The sequence below is a fragment of the Sinocyclocheilus anshuiensis genome, unplaced genomic scaffold, assembly GCF_001515605.1.
Source record: "Sinocyclocheilus anshuiensis isolate Anshui unplaced genomic scaffold, SAMN03320099.WGS_v1.1 scaffold945, whole genome shotgun sequence".
Classification (NCBI taxonomy): Eukaryota; Metazoa; Chordata; class Actinopteri; order Cypriniformes; family Cyprinidae; genus Sinocyclocheilus; species Sinocyclocheilus anshuiensis.
This window is the reverse complement of record NW_015557112.1, coordinates 317,591-323,550: the sequence shown is the minus strand read 5'-3', so window position 1 is coordinate 323,550 and position 5,960 is coordinate 317,591. Positions and strand designations below refer to the sequence as shown.

Below are 5,960 nucleotides of genomic sequence, written 5' to 3'. Positions count from 1 at the left end.
CCCACCCACTCGTTTCTTTTTTGCCTCTGAAAGAGAAAAGGGACAGGCCCGGGGAGGGGTGGAGGGCGGTGGGCTGATTGAAGGAGAAGGAAGGAGACTGTTGTGTGCAAAGACTTTTCCCTGGGTTCACTGCTTTGGATGCAGGTGCAAAGCTTTAGTGGGCTTTTCTTTGGGAGTTTGTTGTTTGTTTTCTGAGGGGGAGACAAGGGCTAAAGCCAGTGGCTGGTGAAGGACAGGGACCCAGCGGATGTGGAACAGTGACTTTATTCTTCCTGAGGTAGCCCGGGGTTATACGGCTGCCTGTCACCCTGAATGCAGCTAAGGCTTCAGTCTGAGATTTACACAAATCACTTGCAGCCAATGCCTGAAATCATGTTTAAACAACAGAGCTGCAAATTATGATTTCAGCGCACACTGTGTCAGACTTTAAGGAGAAAGAGTCACAAAGAGAGTCACAAAGTTGTATCAACGGAAACCAAATCAAATGTGGACTAAACTCTCCTTAAAAAGGGTTAAATACTGTATATTACAAGAAGGACTAACTGAGCTCTGTCTCTCTTCTTTCCTGCAGCCCCTCTGCTGTCCTGGCTTGATAGAAATCATCTAACAGGAAACGAGAGATTAAGTGTTTTAGAGATGTGGACAGGAGAGTCAGGCTCAAATCAGACTTAAATCACTGTTTGGATTTATGACTTGACTTGCTAAGTATTAAAGTATTTAAGGCTTGATTTTGACTTTGTTGCAATTACCTGAGACTTGAGCTGATGACTAAAGTCTAGTCATTTCCTATGAAAAAATCCAATGGCATTACAATTACGCACTGCATTTATTTTTTTTTTCAAATCTTTTTTCCCCCCATTTCTTCCAGACTGAAAAAATCAAGCAGTATGTACCAGGTAGTGATATTATCTACCAATATCTAGTAATGAAAATTCATATTTGCCATCACAGAAATAAATTACAGCCTTTGTGAGCATAAGAGTTTTCTTTCTGTTAAAATATTATGTTAAATATGTAGTATTTAATTTTCTTTCTTTCTTTCTTTCTTTCTTTCTTTCTATATTTAATACAGTTAAAGGTGTCTTGCTAATCAACCCTTTAAAAAGACTATCATTTTCATATTCATCTGCAAAAGAATCCAATCAACCAGTTTCAACTTTTTTTTTTTTTTGAAAGAATTCTGACCAGTCTTGCTGAGTTAGTGCTTAGTTAAGAAGCTGGTTCATATATACAATATTCCCAAACACAACATAGTGGTCTCTTAGACAGGGAAAGTGAGCACAAAGAAATAAAAGCATCCGGGAAAAGGATCACTAATGGGCCAGAAAAAAACAGACTACCACCCATCAAGCTCGTAAACTGTCTCATGCACTACTGCCCTAAACTTTGCCTTTGCAGAGCATCAATAAACAGTGTCTGATGGATTGCCATGGAGTGGGGTACTACCCCTTGTTTCCCAAGTTCAAGGTTCAGTCTGGTGTTACCTACTGTCTGGTTTCCCCGGCTACCAGACAAGCGCAGATGTAATGGGCCCCTTTCACATGGGAGATGGGTGTTGTGGGATAAAAGGGAGAACAAACAACTTTCCTCCCTTATCAGATTCTTGCTTCTTCATGAGTCGCTTATGGGTCTCTCATCTCAAAAGTCCACCCTCCTGAAGGAGCATGCATGGGCCTGCTTCATTTTGGAATCAGACGCTAAATTAGATTATCTAATGCCATTTTAATGGATTGCTGACCCAATTCCTACAGGATGGCAACAAGCAAGTCTGGCTTGAATTCAATTTGTGTTGAGCTGTGGACTGGCATGCATCACACTGCGGCACTGCAGCTTTGCTAGTACATGCAACCGACAAATCACATTTCCAATGTCAATGACCTGAAGTCAACTCTTCAACTGCATTAGTCTTCATCTGAAGCACACAGCACACATTCTGCCTCTATCAACTGTTGCAAGTTTGTTTTTTGCAGTTGACAGAAACATGATAATTAGTAAACTTGTATTGAATATTTTAAATGTAACATATGTGCGTTGTTTTTCAATGCTCAATAATGTTAGCCATAAAAAAAAAATAAAAGGGTGAGCCACTGCTAGGGAACATTTTTCCCTCATACTCTGGCGTGGTCTATTAGGAGGCCAGAAAAGGGGCTGGAAAGAAAGCAGGGGCCTGTAACCCTGATGCCTACAGAAGGAAGTGAGAGTGTGTTCAGTGTGACTTTGCTTTTCCACAGAGTTACTGCAGTGAGGAAGTGCTGAGCAAGGCCTTTCCCACAGCAGAGACCTGGAGAGACTACAAAAGTGGAAGAAGGAGGATATAGTTCAAGGACATATTGCTCACACTAAGCCCACCTTACACTAAGATTTGATTGCATATAGCAGCAGTGACTACTCTAAGAATACATGGCTGTCCCTTAAAATGCCATAAATATGTGGCAATGATATAGACTATAATATATGAATAACAAAATATATAGACACAATATATTTGTGTGTGTATATATATATATATATATATATATATACATATAATGCATGTTGTAATGCTTACAGTGGATTCAGAACGTATTCAGAGGTTCATTTTCCAACAGACATTCACCCTAAGCACACAAGAAGTTATCACAAAACTGGTTTTTGATTTGGAGAGTGTAGACTGATGTGGAGAGAAATTTTTTTTTAAATAAAAAACATTTTAGCCTAAGGAAGCAACATAAAATGTGTAAGCCCTGTATGATGTATTCTCATCTGAAGAGGGGATTCAAGAAATATAATTTTCTTGAATTGATCTTGATTTCAATTTAAAATTCTTTCACTGTTAGGCATTTATTTAAAAAAAAATGAGAACAGTGCAAAGCTTTAATGCAGAAGGACAGATGAGGTTATTAACCAGAGTAAACAGTCTTGACTGCATCAGCTTTGAAAACCCAAGCTTAGCGGTGACCTTTGCAAATATGCAGCTCTCTCCTGTCAGTGAGCCTTAGACAGATGCTGCTGCACTAATGCTGAAGTTCTGCTCTTTTCTCAGCAGTAATCATCTTTCTAACTTCCTGACTTTCAGGAAGGTAAGGATGTTAAGGTGTCAGAAAGCAAGTCTTGCCTCTGACACCCATTTGTAATGAATGCTGTCTGTCACTAACAGTCAGTGAATGACAAAAGTATTTAAATAGTTGTATGATAGTTTTTAACACTGAATTAATCTCTTAGTGAAATTTATGTCTTATGGCTATTTTGAAACAGGTAACAATAGATCAGGATGATTGGCTATAGCCATCCAACCTCAGTAATTTTATCTCATAAGTTTATCTTAGTATAGCTTTTGCTCAAATATTTTTAGCAGCATTTGGTGAATGAATCAGTTGATTTAACTTGAAGATGGCTCTAGTGTGCTGTGCTTTAGCATGCTAACAATAACTGCTTTATGCCAGTATATCAAAGCCTCTGAGAAGCTGAGAAATCTCTAAATGCATCCACATGTAGCACCTACAACCATCAAATCCACCAATTTCAGCGAATAATTCTCTCATGTTATTTCACTGTGAAATTCCTATAAATTTGGCCGCAGATTGCTCATCCAGATGTTCACAGTCTTGCAACAGCCTGAAAAAGGTTTGTGAAGTTCCCTTTATGACACTTTGAGAAACCAAAGTTTAATGAAGGGCAAATGAGATGGACCTAAAACATTTGGAAATATAGTTAGAAGTCAAAATGCAAATAAGCACATTACATTTTCTCTCATGTTGTTTGCACATCTTTATCTTGACAATTTTATGACAATTTTATGCCATTATATAAATGAGTGATGCATTAAAGGGTTAGTTCACCCAAAAATGAAAATTAGCCCATAAATTACTCACCCTCAAGTCATCCTAGGTGTATATGACTTTCTTCTTTCAGACGAATCCAGTCGTTGTTATATAAAAAATTGTCTTTGATCTTTCAAGCTGTTTAATGGCACTCAGCGGGTGTTGCAGTGCTTCAGTCCAAAAGAAGTGAAATAAAAAGCGCCCATCCATAAAAAAAAGTGTCTCACACGGCTCCGGGGGGTGAACAAGGGCCTCCTGTAGTGAATTGATGCGTTTTTGTAAGAAAAATGTCCATATTCAAAACGTAATAATCACTTTAATCTAGCTTGCGCCAACAGTTGTACACGGACGCAGCTCCGGGCGGATGACGTATGAGGTCAGCGTTGCGCATGCGCCGCTCAGAAGTGACGAACGTGGACTTTGTTCACCCCCCGGAGCTGTGTGAGACACTTTTTATTAAGGATGGGCGCTTTTTATTTAACTTCTTTTGGACTGATGCACTGCAACACCCGCTGAGTGCCATTAAACAGCTTGAAAGATCAAAGACAATTTTTAATATAACTCCGACTGGATTCGTCTGAAAGAAGAAACTCATATACACCTAGGATGACTTGAGGGTGAGTAATTTATGGGCTAATTTTCATTTTTGGGTGAACTAACCCTTTAATGGCCTTAAACACGAATACATGAACAAAATTAATCACAAATACACTTCTGCTTTTGTCTGTATTTTTCTTTTTCTTTTTCTTTTTTGTGATGAGTGTAAAAGCACAGAAAAAGGGGGGCTTGATCTGGACTGGATTGGAAGTGGTGTTAGACAATTGCAGATATAGGTTGTACATGGTAATATTTAATGGAGAGGTGGGTTGAAAATAAAGGAAATGTTTACCTTTGCCAAGAAATCCCCAAAGCCTGTGAGGAATCCTCTGAGCCATATGACCTGATGTTTTGATTCACGGGCCAGTCACAAATCCTCAGCTGTCAATCAAACACCTCTCAGTCAGACAACTGGGCTAGCACAACGGCACTAACACACATTTAGCATGCAACAAGACCTGGAGCAAGACCTAAGCTCATCTCAACATATATTCTTACATTTATCTGATGATAATCTTACATGAATAGATTAAGAAAACACCATCACTAATGGTCAGGATTAATAATTCTAAATTAGATCTTAAATCTTACGTTCTGGGCCTAATTTAAATTACAATTAGATTCCATTAAAGAAAGTTGCCATCAAAACGTAAATAAACAAAAGGCTGTAGTCACAAGTGTCATGCAATACCATTAGTGGTCTAATTATTATTTCATTATCCTGAAAGCAAAAGAAGGGGTTAGTATACAAAAATGGGGTGCTGGGTTACATGGAAGCTATTCATCTATCCCAGAATGCACTGGAATGGGAGGAGGCACATGCATTCCAAGTGGTACATGCAGTTACAGTCACTTAATTGCTGTTAGAAATTGTCAAAGCAACCCGTTTTCACTAAAGCATACCTTGAAACATGCTATGTGAGAGACTGATCTTGGTAAGTAGAGTCAGATTGTTTTTGGTCATAATTGAATAAAACACCATTTGTTTAAGGGGAGACACTGCAGGCAAAAACACTGCATCTGTTTTCTTGCATCTGTCAAGTTTGAGATTTTGGGCTTTTTGGTTTTTCATAAAGTCTTTTTTTCAGACTAGTGGAGAGAAAACATCCAAAAGACACTGTTAAGTGTTTCTTTTATAGCACTTTTATCTATTTGTGTCAATAGATTTCAATTACAATACATACTTTTAAAGGCCGTTTTCTCAAAATGAGTTTTTTCTCCTACACTGAGCCATAAATCTCCACTTCAGTAGTACAGTAGTACACACACCAAACTTTACATTTTTATTCCTGTCTATATCCTGAAGGTTTTTACAGAGGGATTTGTTCATATATAATTTGCTTGATTATATACAACATTTTAATCCCGTAAAAATTGTGAAAATATAGTGTGTTCTGTCTGTTCTAAGCATTTTCTTAATTATGGAGTAACAAAAATGAGATACACAAAACTCCCTCTGTAAAAACATTTGACTCTAATATGTCAAAAAAATTTAACTTAAATTAAATTAAAATTAATAATAACTTTCATTAATAAATCATTAACAAACATAATGTAATGTTT

The 5,960-nt window shown here is 37.7% G+C and overlaps 1 protein-coding gene across 6 annotated transcripts in view; it reads right to left on the bottom strand.

Annotated features, from left to right (window-relative positions):
* Window positions 1–5,960, bottom strand: part of LOC107677696 (nuclear factor 1 B-type) — a 100,596-nt gene that overhangs the window by 2,099 nt on the left and 92,537 nt on the right. The gene's annotated exons all lie outside the window — the stretch shown is intronic.